This window comes from Oryx dammah, unplaced genomic scaffold (genome assembly GCF_014754425.2).
Source record: "Oryx dammah isolate SB20612 unplaced genomic scaffold, SCBI_Odam_1.1 HiC_scaffold_10, whole genome shotgun sequence".
Taxonomy (NCBI): Eukaryota; Metazoa; Chordata; class Mammalia; order Artiodactyla; family Bovidae; genus Oryx; species Oryx dammah.
In genome coordinates, this window is record NW_024070194.1 from 7,731,165 (window position 1) to 7,745,350 (window position 14,186).

Consider the following 14,186-nt stretch of genomic DNA (forward strand, 5'->3'; position numbering starts at 1 on the left):
CTGACAAACAACCTTAGGGGTCCCGACTTCTGGCTAAATACCCAATAAATACCATTACGGTGTAAGCTGATGTTAACTGAGCTTTTTGTTCCTTCCAGACCAAAACATTCTTAACTGATACAATACTACTCAGCTCCAGCTCACCTGTGTCACTTAGAAATGTGAGTCTAAAGCAGCCAGGGTGTCTGATTTTTCCAAACAAGTCAGAAATCTGGATTTGTATAAAATGTTCCAATTTTAAAGTGTATGCAATAAATACAAAGTAGTCAGACAAAACAAACACAAAAAAATTAAAAACATGGTCACAGTGTGGATGTGGCCTATGGGTTTCCAGTTTGTGACCTCTGGTCTAGGAAGATAGAACAATAAAAGATTCCTGGGTCCACAATGTAGCATAGACACAGCAATGAAGAGCCCCAGACCCAAAAAGGCCACATGGACCAAGCAATGAATGATTTGGCAGCAGCCTGGGCCCCAGTAAGGGAAGACAGGGTGAGCCCCCAACCCCACAACACACTGGGTAAGATGTCAGAACTACAGCCAACATTCTGGAGAGTTTGGGAAAGCCCTAGACAAAACTTTCCCATCAGTTCAGGGAAATGGTGGCTCCAAAGAGAAATCACATTGAAATACTGAAAATAAAATCAGTTCTATTTTTTACCCCCTTCAGCGCACAGATTGAGATTCATACCTAGACAAGGGACTGAGGGATTCTTTGTGTCCCTGGAACTGTACTTCCACCAATGTCAGGGAACCTGTGCGGCTAGCATCTCACCGCCCCCCACCCCAGCCTTTGTCATCGTGCAAAATGTTAAGTGCTGAGGAGTTAATTCATGTTCTTTGCACACTTTTCATTCCAGTGTGTCTGTGTGTATCCTTTGTTTCTGTGTTCTTACAAATAGTGCACTAGCATTTTGTGGGCAAATATATATAATTCCCTGGTGGCTCAGATGTAAAGAATATACCTGCAACGCAGGAGACTCGGGTTCAATCCCTGGGTCAGGAAGATCCCCTGCAGAAGGGAATGGCTACCCACTCCAGTATTCCTGCCTGGAGAATCCCATGGACAGAGGAGCCTGGTGGGCTACAGTCCATGGGGTGTCAAAGAGTCAGACACGACTGAGTGACTAACATCATCACTCATTTATATGTAATTCCGGTAAATTCTGTGCATTACATTTCTTATGGTTTCTTAGCTTTTTTCCATCCAGCATTAGGTTCTTTTTTTTTTTTTTTCTCAAGTACCTTTATTGGTATCTTTTAACATAGCTCATTAAAAATCTGCTGCTGCTAAGTCACTTCAGTCGTGTCCCACTCTGTGTGACCCCATAGACGGCAGCCCACCAGGCTCCCCCGTCCCTGGGATTCTCCAGGCAGGAACACTGGAGTGGGTATGTTCCATATTTCTTGCATGAATCCCCTGAAAGTTCCAGACCTGGCAAAAACAGTTTTAAGTACACAGCCGATTTCTGTATTACATACTTAATATTTATACATTGTTACTTGTTTTGCACGTGTCTATGGTTTTACTACTTTCAAGACAAAAGTCACATATACAAATGCAGACTAATCAAAACATACAAGTCAGCCATTGTCTAGAACGAGGTACACATGTCTGTATCAGAAAGGAAAACTGAAGTTGAAACTAACCTGTGTTGCTTATAAGATGTGAGACAAAAAGCACAAGTTGGAAAGTGTATGACATCTTTTCGGAGTGGGATGCCTCTATGTCCATGTTCGCCTTTTATGGTATTAACCTCTTAGTTACCGGCACTGAGTATCAGCATTAGGTTCTTCAGACCCATCGATGCTACTGCGGGTATATCCCGCCTGCCAGCCCCACAGCTGTGCGGTCCTCCCTGTGTGCTTTCTTCCTATCTCTTTTGTTCCCTCCTCCATCCGGGAGGGGGCGTGGGATGCCTCCATCCCCAGCAAGGTTGCTGTGAACATCGCTGGAACTCTCCCTCATGTTCTGTGTGTGAATTTCCCTGGGATGTACCCCCACGAGCTGGGCTGCTAGCTCCCAAGGCCGAGCAGACTGAGTTTCCCTAAGGACTGAGTGAGCGCTCTTGGCACAGCTACTGGCAGTGCCGGTGGGTCCCCTGTCCTCGAATCCCCACCAGCGGTTGGCATAACCCCACTTGCTAATCTCTGCTATCCAATTAGGACCAACGTGACATCTCATTTATTGTCTCGAATTCACATGTCTCTGATGACTGGGTGACTCTGCACATCCCTTCTTGGGCTTGTTGCCTTCTGGATTTCCTTTCCTTTTTTAAGATGTTTTTTTGATATGGACCCTTTTGAAATTTTTATTGAATTTGTTGCAATATTGTTTCCATTTTATGTTTTGGTTTTTCGGCTGCCAGGCATGTAGGAACTTAGCTCCCCAACCAGGGATCGAACCCACACCCCCTGCTTTGGAAGGTGAAGTCTTAACCACCAGGCCAACAGGGAAGTCCCTAGATTCCCTCTTTTTAAGGAGTGGTGACAGTTGTCAATGAAAACCTCTCCTCCCTCTCAAGCTCGGCTTTAACTTAATCTAAGCCCTGAGAAGCTTCAGTTACCAGCATTAGCTGTTGTACCACTGCTGGTAATAGTCTCCATTTATTGAGTGCTTATTACCTTCCCCAGGGCTGGTCGTTTTACATGCATTATCTTGTGTCTCCACTATGCACCTGAGGAAGGAGGTTCTATCAGTAGGTGACAGAGCAGGGTTCAAGCCCAGGTCAGCCTGACTCCAAAGCTCCGGGCCCCAGCCTGTGTGCAGCTCAGCCTTCCAAGCAGCTGTGGGAAGGTCACAGGTTCTTTAGGCCCTCCTGATTTCACTGTCACCGCATGTTTGACCTGCCATCCCAGGCAAAGGAAATCTCACGGAGAGTCCCAATGAACAAGCACCCTCTCATCCATGCTACTTGCTCTGGAATCTATCTTACAATTTCCTTCCCTGTAACAAAGGAACTTCCTCTACTGGGTCCACAATGACACTCAAAAACTAGATTCCCACTTGCCGCAACTAACAACTAACTATTAAAAGACGCTTTAAAAAAAAACCCATCCCTCTACCCCCAACAGGTACTCACTCATTCATTAAGTCGGACTGCTGCCAGTACTAGAATAACATTGAGGAAAACATACCAGGACTGCAAGTGAGAAATCTCTGGATATGCAGTTGGGAGGGGTGATATACAAAGTCATCAGGAGATAACGAATCACAGAGAAAAACCACAGGTAGAGAGAGGTGAGCCTGTTATAGAAACCCACCCACTCAAGCATCCCATCCATGGCCCAGGTTCCAGAAAGGGACGAATCACAGCTCTTTTTCAGGGCAATTTTCTGCTTCTTTTCTTTACCTAGGATCCAGTGACCACAAAGACCTGGTAAGCCCTGGCCCAGCCCTTTTCCTACTGTGTCCACTCATCCAGACATTCACTCATTTATTCAATAAATATTTGCTCAGTGCCTCCTATGTGCCAAGATTTCTATCTTGAGAGAGAGCTGGGTCCTGTCTTCTTGGATCTAAGAGCCTGGAAGGGGTGGATGACAACAGTGAATTCAGATGTAACTGATTATTTTGCCCTTGTGACTGTGCACAAGTCTCAGTTTTCCTAAGCCTCAGTTTTACCACCTGAACAGTGGAACCGAGCACACTTTACTTATATGATTAATTATGAGGATTCTGTGAGATAAGGCTTATGAGAGGCAGAGCCCAGCACAGAGTAAGTGTTCAGTATCTAGGGGCTGAGCTTATGATCCTCTCTGGGTTCATAATTACCGTTGGAGGTGTCAACAAGGAGAGTATTTCATTGATCCAGCATTTTAAAAACGTTCATGGAAGTAAAAACATCCAGGAAGTTTGGAAAAAGAAAAAAAAAGAAAAAGAAAGAAAACAATTTGGATAGGGGCAAACACAGATCCCAAAGGAAAACAGAGGATTCTGGGGTGGGCCTGGACGGAGCTCTCGGCTCTGAGACCCGCTGCTGGTCCATAGATAGGAAGGGGGGCACCCAGGTCCGTCTTGCTGATACCGAGTCGTCAAGCCCATTTTGCCATCTTAAAACAAATCCAAACATGCCCCCGGAGCTTGTCCTCTCGCATCTTTGCTCCACGTGGAGTCCAGCCCACATCTGCGTTTAATCAAATCAGTTGCTAAATGTCACACTGGCCTCATTCACAGGTAGCATAAAGCATATTTAACTGGTAATAAAACAATCTGCAGTCCTGGGAATGCCTTTTCAGATCGGCTGCCCTGTCACTGCGTCTCTGCCACGCAAGTCGGAATAAAGCTGGGGCAGAGGCGGGGGAGGAGGGGGCGCCAAGAGGGGCGAGGACACTGCTGGGGAGCTAGCGATCACAGGCAGGGCCACACGTGCTGCTGCGGGAAGACGTCCAAGGCGCTCCATGAGAAAGGCAAGAGGCAGGATGGTGAGGTTGCCCTGAGCAAACACACCAGAAGAAATACAGAAATCTGTTCATTTCAGTTACATAAAAAGATTGATAAACTGGGAGAGCCTCTTAGAGGAGATGGTAGGTGAGCAGAAGCTCAATGGATGAGACGGAACCAGCCCAACCAGTGAAGGGCTGGTGAAAGGTCATTCCAGGTTGGGGGTATCAGCACAACGTAAAGGCCCTGAGATGGGAAGAACAAAAGGGAAGCCAGTGTGAGCTGAAATGGAAGAAGGGCTTAGGGGGCCATATGCATGATGTGGTCTGAAAGGCTCTTCAGGCGCTGACCCAGGCCAGGCTTGGCCGGGGGCAGCTATGGCTAGGCACTGGCATTTATTTCTGATTGCAACGGGAAACCCCAGCAGGGCTTTCAAGCAGGGGAATGGCATGATCTGATACAACTTGGGAAAGGACTGACTGTGTGACTTCTCTGCTTAGTGTGGTAGAAAGACATCAGGGGGTGATAATGGATGCCAATGCCAAATACGCTGTTCTTACTGCCAACCAGCTCCTCGAGAGAGACTCTTGAGAATGGGAACCTATAAAGACCAGAGATTCTTTTTTTTTAAAAATACTTATTTATGTATGTATGTATTTGGTCTTAGTTCTGGCACATGGGCTCTTTAGTTGCAGCATGTGCGATCTAGTTCCACCACCAGGGACTGAAGCTGAGCCTCCTGCTCTGGGAGTGCAGAAGTCTGGGCCACTGGACCACCAGGGTAGTCCCAAGATCAGAGAAATGTACACTGATGTCAAGTGCCCAGGGACGGCACTAAGGTTAGACAGGCCTTATATTGCCCTGGTGGACACTTGACAAGAAGGGAATGTGTGAGCCAGCTTGGATCGATTACTGTCTCACATTTCCCCGAGCACAATGATTGCTTTAGGGGTGTGCCTCTGAACCACGCAGGTCCAAACGACAGGGAATCTCAAGATAGCAGATCGTAAGACAACTGAGCTGCTGCAGCCACTTGGTGACCATGAGGGCCCTTGGCATTTACATCACTGCCCTCCTCCAAAAAGAGATAACATACCCATTTTTCACTGAGTAGATATGCAAAATAGTCTGCTGAAAGATCAGATGAAATGATTGAATCATCATCTTTGATGTTCTCCCCCCTCATAGATTTAAATGCCATCACCGATTTCTATGAATAGGGCCTCTTAAATACCCTGCAAGTCTATCCATTTCTCTTCATCTCCACCACCACCACCTCCACGCCTCTATCATCTCTTTGCCCAAGAATGCATGGTCTCTTCATTGATTTTCCTGCACCCACCCAGGTCCTGGTTCAATTCCTCATCCTCAAGGCCCACCCTGCTTCAGATCAGTACAGCCTCCCTGGCTTCCCACTGTATTTACAACCCTTCACTACGTCCACAGGACTGCTGAGACCTGCGTCTTCTCTAACCTCACTGAGTTCCACCTTTCTGCCCTGCTGTGGGATGAACTGCACCCCCTGAAAAGATCTACTCAAGTCCTAGCTCCAGGACCTATAAACATGACCTTATCTGGAAATAGGGTCTTTGCAGATATAATCAAGTTAAGATAAGGTCATTCTGGATTAGGTGGGCCCTGATCCAATGACGGGCTTCCTAGGTGGTACAGTGGTAAAGAATCTGCCTGCCAATGCAGGAGACGTGGGTTTGATCCCTGGATCAGGAAGATCTCCTGGAGAAGCAAATGGCAACCCGCTCCAGCACTCTTGCCCAGGAAATTCCACGGACAGAGGAGCCTGGTGGACTATAGTCCCTGGAGCTGCAAAGCGTCCAGTAGGACTGATAGACTGAGTACCCAACACATGATCCAGGGACTTGTGTCCTCATGAGAAGAGAGGAATCTGGACACAGGCAGGCAGAGGGAAGAAGGCCCTGTGAGGACAGAGGCAGAGACCGGAGTGATGTGTTTCCACAGCCCAGGAAGGCCAAGGATGGCCGGCGACCACCAGAAGCTGGGGGTGGAGCAAGAGACAGATCCTCTTTCAGAACCTGCAGAAGGATCCAACCCTGCATACACCTTGATATTGGACTTCTGGCCTCCAGAATTGTAGGACTTGGTTACCGCAGTCCTAGCAAACCAGGACACCTCCGCTTGGCCTCTTTCCAGTTTCCTGGCCATTTAGAACATCATGTTGAGGAGACGTCTATATTTGCCCCTCCCTCCGCCTGGAATACCTGCTTATAGCCCAAATGTTAGTGTCCACACAAATCATCCAGAGATCCTGTGAAAAGGTAGATTCTGTAGGTTCTGGGTGAGCCCTGAGGTTTCTAACCCTCTCCCAAGTGATGCTGAGGCTGCCAGGCCTGGCGGTCCTGCCCGGAGGTCCTGCCCCCTCTCCATGGGGCTGCCTCCTTCGTCAGCCCCAGCTTCAATGGGACACTCTGACCATGCCGGCTAAAGTAGTCCCCACAGCCCCGGCCACCCCAGCCACTCCTCGCACGCTACTCTGGTTTCGATTTTTTTCTTTTGGTAGCACTTACACTGAGTGACTTCACTTTCACTTTCCACTTTCATGCATTGGAGGAGGAAATGGCAACCCACTCTAGTGTTCTTGCCTGGAGAATCCCAGGGACAGCAGAGCCTTGTGGGCTGCCGTCTATGGGGTCACACAGAGTCGGACACGACTGAAGCAACTTAGCAGCAGCAGCAGCACAGCCTCTGGAATCATCTTTACATCTTTAGATACACATGTATTGTTTATCTCATTCTCACTTGGATGTAGGCTCCCTGAGTGCAGGTACTTTGTCTTTTATTCACTGTTCTATGCTCGGTTTCCAGAAGAGTAGGTGGTACATGATGGGCTCTCTGGAAATAATTTTTGGAAAAAAAAAAAAGAAGGTAGGCTTTGTTTTTGGCACCATTTTCAGCTCCTAGCACCATATTCAGCACGTTACAAATATTCAACAGCTATTTATTGAACGAATTAAAAAAGTGAAGGAATTGCCTAGGATAACCGATTATTGAGCACTTATTAATACTATGTACCAGGAACTACACGAAGTCCCTCATTTTAATTATCCTAGTTTATCCCACCTCTGACAAGGAGAACAGAACAAAGGGGGCTCGGTGTGATCTCTTTTCAATCATTTCACCAATGTTTACTGAGCACCCACTGTGTGCCAGTCTGTCCTAAGCACAAAGGACCCAGCAGTGAATAAGATAATGGAAAGAACCCACTGCCTCCGTGGAGCTGACCTCCTAGTGGGGAGGGGCCGGAAGTGAATAAACATATCAAACAACATGTTAGATGGTGACAGGTGCTGGAGCCAGCCAAAGCGAGGATGGGAGCCAGGGAACACTGGGATATAGGGTGGGTGGTCAGGGAAGGCTCTGCATTTTAGTAAAGCCTTGCAGAAGGTGAGAGAGCCACACCTACAGAGGTTACGTCACTTGCAATTTATAACTCAGAGATTATAAGTGGCAGGGCTAGGGGTTGGAACCCAGGACTGCCCGACTTTGGGCCCTGCTGTTCTCCATCTCAACAACCTCCAACCTGCTGGAATTTCCACCCCCGACCCTGGAAGGTTCATTAATAGTTTCAGTGTATGACTGATTGAACCTAGTGAAAATTTCTTCCTTCCAGGGTGCCCCTAGCTGCTGGATCTGTTCCACAGGGTTCTGATCCCCCGACAGTACACAGCTGCCTGCAGGGCTGTTTTGATCATGCTTTGCGATGCCAGCCACAGGCCCCAAGGCCAGTCTGCCGTGGGGAAGCCCTGCAGAACGTGTTTTTATAATCTCCTGGCAGCCAGTGCTCAGCAACCAGGGGAAATTCTACTGGAGGGGCCAGGGGCTCGCCCTGGGGCAAACAGAGGCCAACATCTGGTTCGTGACAGGGTGGCCGTCCAAAAAGCCACAGTACAGCCTTGGGTCTAAAATTTCCCGGCAGTAAAGACAACCTTCTCCAAATTGATACTTTTTTAAATAGAGAGGTCAAGTGCTCACCAAAATGACCGCCCACAGCCATCCTCGAATGCCTCATAAGCTCACAAATCCTACATCTGTCCGACTTGAGCGGGGCTGCAGAGAGCCTCGTAAAACGGTGCATCCCTCTCAGGTACCCTTTATGGGAGTACGGGGCTGGCTCTCCCTGAATGTGTCACTCCTCTGCTTACAAAGCTGCCTCTTTCAAGTGTTTACCATTAGGACTAAGGTTGTTCCGCAGACCTGTAAATTCCAAGTGGGTCCACCTAATGCACCCCAGGAGGATGTGGGAATACCTTACGTAAAGGCCACGGTTTCCCTTAAGATGTCTCCCACTTCTAGATCAAAGTCGACTGTCCTGGGTCCCAAAAGCCATAATTCACTCACGTGCCCTAAAACCTCACGTGGCTTTTAAAGATCTGATGGTCCAAGCAGCTGCAGACCTTGGCTTTCATCTCTGCTGGATTTATTTCCCCTTCTCTGGTCAGCTCTTCCAATCTTTGTACCTTCAATGGTTTCCAAAGTTCCAGAGCTTGGGTGTTGTCCTTCCCCACTCCTGCCATCATTCGTGGGTGTTTTTAACTCTGTCTTAAAACTCAGAGGCGTGTTCACACACACAAAGCAAATCCTACGTAGAGGCCTACTGACGAGTGGCTGCGTATTTTCTGTTTATTTTGTATTTTCCCTCCTCTCTACAGAAGGAAAGCATTTAAAGCAAGGGGTTATAGGGCATGGACTCTGCTGATCAAGGTTAACATCACGGGTAATAAGACTGATATCATGTAGCCCTGATAAGAGGCAAGGAGGGCATAGCATCACGTGTGTGGTCTCCTTGTCCCAAATGCACAACCTCAATCTAACCTTGAGAAAACATGAGACAAACCCAACTGAGGGACTTCCGACAAAAACGCTTGACGAGTATTCATCAAAGTGTCAAGGCCTTGGAAGGCTGAAGGTTTGTCAGAGATCGGGGACCAGGAGGGACCAAATAACTAAATGTGATGTGGGATACTGGAACAGAAAATGGAAATTTGTGGGAAAACTGGTGAATTTCGTGTCACGTCTGTAGTGCAGCTAGAAGCACCGTGCCCCACTTAATTTCCTGATTTCGATCACTGTACTACGGTTCCAGAAAACTCACACTGGGGGCAGCTGGGTGAAGGCTGCATAGGGACTCTCTGTCCCATCTGTGCAACTCTCCTCCTACAAGTCTTAACTCACTTTGAAATAAAAAGTTAAAAAATGAAAAAGGACAAATTCTGATGGAGTTTGAATTGGATACTTACTGGCTAGGTGATCCAGTGCAAATTAAGTAACCCCTCTGTGCCTCAATTTCTCCATCTGTAAAATGGGTATTGAGATAGTAGCCACCTGACAAGGTTACTGTAAAAATTAAATGAAGCAACATGTGTACTGTGTTGAGAATGGGATCTGGTTCTGAAATGCTGTAACCAATGTCATCTGCTGTTAGTATCATTAATCTCATCACTCTCATTTCTGCTATTTCTCTTTTGTTGGGAGAGAATGGGGTGAAACATGTATAGCAATTCAGTGTCCTCTGTCAGCTTATTAACCTGGACATTTCATAGTATCTGCCAGGTAACTGTGGCATAAGGATTTAAAAACTCACACAGAACTTTCCTGAAGGTCCAGTAGTTAAGACTCCATGCTTCCTCCAATGCAGGGAAAGCGGGTTCAACCCCTGGTTGGGGAACTAAAATCCCATATGCTGCACGGCATGGCCAAAAAATGAAAATATAAAGCTGACCGAAGTTATTAATTTCATATAACCCAGATTTTGCCTTTTTTTTTTTTTTTTGAGCAAAAAAGGGAGGGAAGCTCTGGAAAATTGGGCTTACTTTCTGCCAGGCCGCCACACACTCCAGATAAGGAGCATCTGCCCCTTTCAGATGAGAATGTGCTTTCCATGGGCCCACACTCCCCTCCCCTCCCTACTGCCTTCCCATCACTAAGGATAAATCCTACCATACTTGACTTGATACCTTTTCTACAGTTAAAAAATTTTTTTAGTGTATCTGTGGTTGGCTGAGTAAACGACCCCAAAGATACCAATGTCCTAACCCCCAGAACCTGTGAATATGTCACTTTAAATGGCAAAATGGACTTTTCTGATGTGACGTGGGATCTTAAGATGGACAGATTATTCTTAATTAGCCAAGCGAGCCCAATGTAATCACAAGGGTCTAATAAGAGGGAGGCAAGAAGGTCTGCTAAGAGAGGATATAAAACAATGGAAACCAACGTTGGAATGATGCAATTTGAAGACAGAGGCAGGGGCTGCAAGAAAGGAATGCGGGCAGCCTCTAGAAACTAGAAAGGCATAGACATAATGGATTCTCCCCTGGAGCCTCCAGAAGGAATGCAGCCCTGCTGACACCTTTGCTTTCAGAATTCTGACCTTGAAGATGAAAAGATAACGAATTAAAAAATATATATTTTTGGCCATGTCACACAGTATGCAGGCTCTTATTTCCCTGACCAAGGATCAAATCCATGCCTCCTGTGTTTGAAGCACAGAGTCTTAACCGCTGGACTGCCAGGGAAGTCCCAAGAGAATGACTGTGTTATTTTAAGACACTAAATTTGGGCAATTTTTTGTAGCACCAATAGGACACTAATAGTACTCCTGTCTCCAACAAAAATAAGAGCGAAAAATCCTGCAGAGGCCAATTTCTCTTAGGCTCAGTCCACTTTACTCACTAATGTGACCTGCCCTGTTCCTGTGGCCATTCGTGTTTGCTGCCCCTGGACCCAGGAGCCTTACTCATTCATTCATGCAAGCATGCATGCAAGTCTTGTAATTATTCACTGAGTACACAATGGAGAATAAGACACAGACTCTGCCCTTAAGAATCTTACAGTCTAAGTGAATATTTGAGGGGATTAAACACAACATTTAAGCTTCAAAAAGTGAAAAATCATATGAGAAATGTGCCAAAAAGAAAAAAAACAAAGGATTTCCCTGTTGTTCCAGCGGGCTAAGGCTCTATGCTTTCAATGCAGGGGCCCTGGGTTTGACCCCTGGTCAGGGAACTAGATCCCACATGCCGCAACTAAGAGTTTGCATACTGAAATGAAGACAAGATCTCAGGTGCTGCAACGAAGGCTGCTCACAGAGAAAAAAAAAATAAAAAAAGAAGTATGAAAATACACAAAATTTTAGAAAAATCGGACAAGTTGCCTCAATGTCATCTAAGTTCTGTCCTCACAATAACCCAGAGGAAACAGATATCATACCCATGGTGACCATCTCAAAAGGAAGGAAAGTGAAGCTCAGGGAAGTTAAGTAACAGATTGAAGGTTGCAGAGCTGATAAGTGGCTAGCTAGCCCCAGTAGGAGCCTGTCTTTGTTCTGTATTTCCAAGAGGTGCTCAAATCTGTCAGAGCTTCCCCCGAGGAGCACACCAAGCTGTTGAACTCTTGAACTCAAATCTTACCGGCCTGCGCTTAAGCAGTGGCACGTTACGGTGATTACCCTGGACTGGAGCTGGCCCTGGACTGGGCTGTTTGTGGTTGCAGCCACTTGGTGACACATTCAGAGCAGATGAAATGACTGGTCCAGAAAAAGCAGATCAGCACTAACTCCACACTTGGCTGGGAGGATTTGGCTCCTAGCCACTCGCAACACCAGCCTGCCGTCAAAGCTCCTACCCTGGATATTTACACCAAGAGGGGGCTGAGGGCTTCCCTGGTGACTCAGAGGCAAAGACTCTGCCTGCCGATGCAGGAGATGAAGGAAATGTGGGTCCCATCCCTGGTCCAGGAGGATCCCACATGCTGGGGAACTACTAAGCCCGTGCACCGCAATTATTGAGCCTGTGTACTAGGGCCCGGGAACTGCAACTACTGAAGTCCGTGCGCCTTAGAGCCCAGGCTCTGCAACATGAAAAGCCACGGCAATGAGAAGCCCATGCAGTGCAACTAGAGCGTAGCCTCTGCTCCCTTATCTAGAGAAAAGGCCAGGCAGCAGTGAAGACCTAGCACAGCCAAAATAAATAAATTCTTAAAATAGAAGAAAAAAAATAGAGGGTTGTGAATGCCAGTAGGCAGCTGGAGTCTGCGCAGAGATAACTTGGTGACTGTCATCCTTGGGCATACCCACATATTTTTCCCCCAAATCAGCCATGGGTGCCAGAGCCCCATTGCTGGTCAGTTGCTAAGTCATGTCCCACTCCAGGCTTCCCTGTCCTCCACTAATTCCCAGAGTTTGCTTAAGTTCATGTTCACTGAGTCAATGATGCTGTTTAACAATCTCATCCTCTGTCACCCCCTTCTCTTTTAGTCTTCAATCTTTCCCAAGATCAGGGTCTTTTCTGATGAGTCAGCTCTTAGCATCAGTCCTTCCAATGAATATTCAGGACTGATTTTCTTTAGGATTGACTGGTTTGATCTCCTTGCAGTCCAACGAACTCTCAAGAGTCTTCTCCAACACCACAGTTCGAAAGCATCAATTCTTCAGTGCTTAGCCTTCTTTATGGTCCAACTCTCACATCTGTACGTGACTTTTGGAAAAACCACAGCTTTGACTATACAGACCTTTGTCAGCAAAGTGATGTCTTTGCCTTTTAATACCCTGTCTAGGTTTGTCATAGCTTTTCTTCCAAGAAAGAAGCATCCTCTAATTTCATGGCTGCAGTCACCATGCATAGTGATTTTGGAGGCCAAGAAAAGAAAATCTGTCACTGTTTCTACTATCATTCAGAGGCTGATAACGGCCCCCAGATGTTTGTCCCTTCCTTCTCTCTCAGAGGGACAAAGTTTGCAAGTCTGAGCTAGGGCCACGGCCGCCCTGACATCTCCCAGCATCCCTTGCAGCTATGTTCGGCCAAGTGCCTAGGAGTTGACCAGTGTTACATGAGTGTATGTGTGATGTGCAACCCCGAGGCTGTGCTCTTAGAAGGAAGGTGTGGCCCCATTGCTCCTCTCTCCCTGTTCCCTCTGGCTGGGCTAAGCTTGGTGTGAGCCATCCTGGGTCATGAGGTGGAGGGCAGCAAGTGGGGACTGAGGAGCAGCAAGAGGGAAGGGGTCTGAGTGTCCAACTCTGCAGAGCAGCTTACACCCAGACTGTTACATTAGAGAGAAATACACTGCTATCCTGTTGAACTGCTTTGTAAGAAATAGCTTTTAAAACATATTTAATTCGTTTATTTGACTGTACCGGGTTTTAGCGGTGGCACGTGGGGTCTTTAGTTGCAGCATGTGAACTCTTAGTTGCAGCATATGGGTTCTAGTTCCCTGACCAGGGTTCAAACCCAGGTCCCTGGCATTGGAAGTGCACAGTCTTACCCGCTGGACCACCACAGAAGTCCCCTGTGGAACCGTTTTTAATTCTGGTCTTTGTTACAGCTATGAGGGCTTCCCTCACAGCTCAGTTGGTAAAGAATCCACCTGCAATGCAGGAGGCCCTGGTTCAATTCCTGGGTTGGGAAGAGCCGCTGGAGAAGGGAAAGGCTACCCACTCCAGTATTCTAGCCTGGAGAAACCTATGAATTACATAGTCCCTGGGTCGCAAAGAGTCAGACATGACTGAGCGACTTTCACTTGTTACAGCAGCTGAGCTGTATACACTCCAACCCTACTCCCAAACCCTCATACACCACTGATGTCAAACGAAACTCTCCAAGACAGGGGTCCTGGCAGTTTTCTGATAGAAATTCTCTTGGTCCCATAGCAATTCCATTACTTATGTAGATGTCCAGGAGAAAAAGTTGAGGAAGAGGAGAGGGGCAGCTCCAGACAAAAGTTCCTTCTGATAACAAAGCCATGGAACATTGCACTCTGGCTACTCTGGAAA

At 47.1% G+C, this 14,186-nt stretch overlaps 1 protein-coding gene across 1 annotated transcript in view; it reads right to left on the minus strand.

The window, feature by feature from the left end:
* The window catches only part of EYA2 (EYA transcriptional coactivator and phosphatase 2), a 263,039-nt gene that overhangs the window by 101,634 nt on the left and 147,219 nt on the right, over positions 1–14,186 (minus strand). The window lies entirely within an intron of this gene.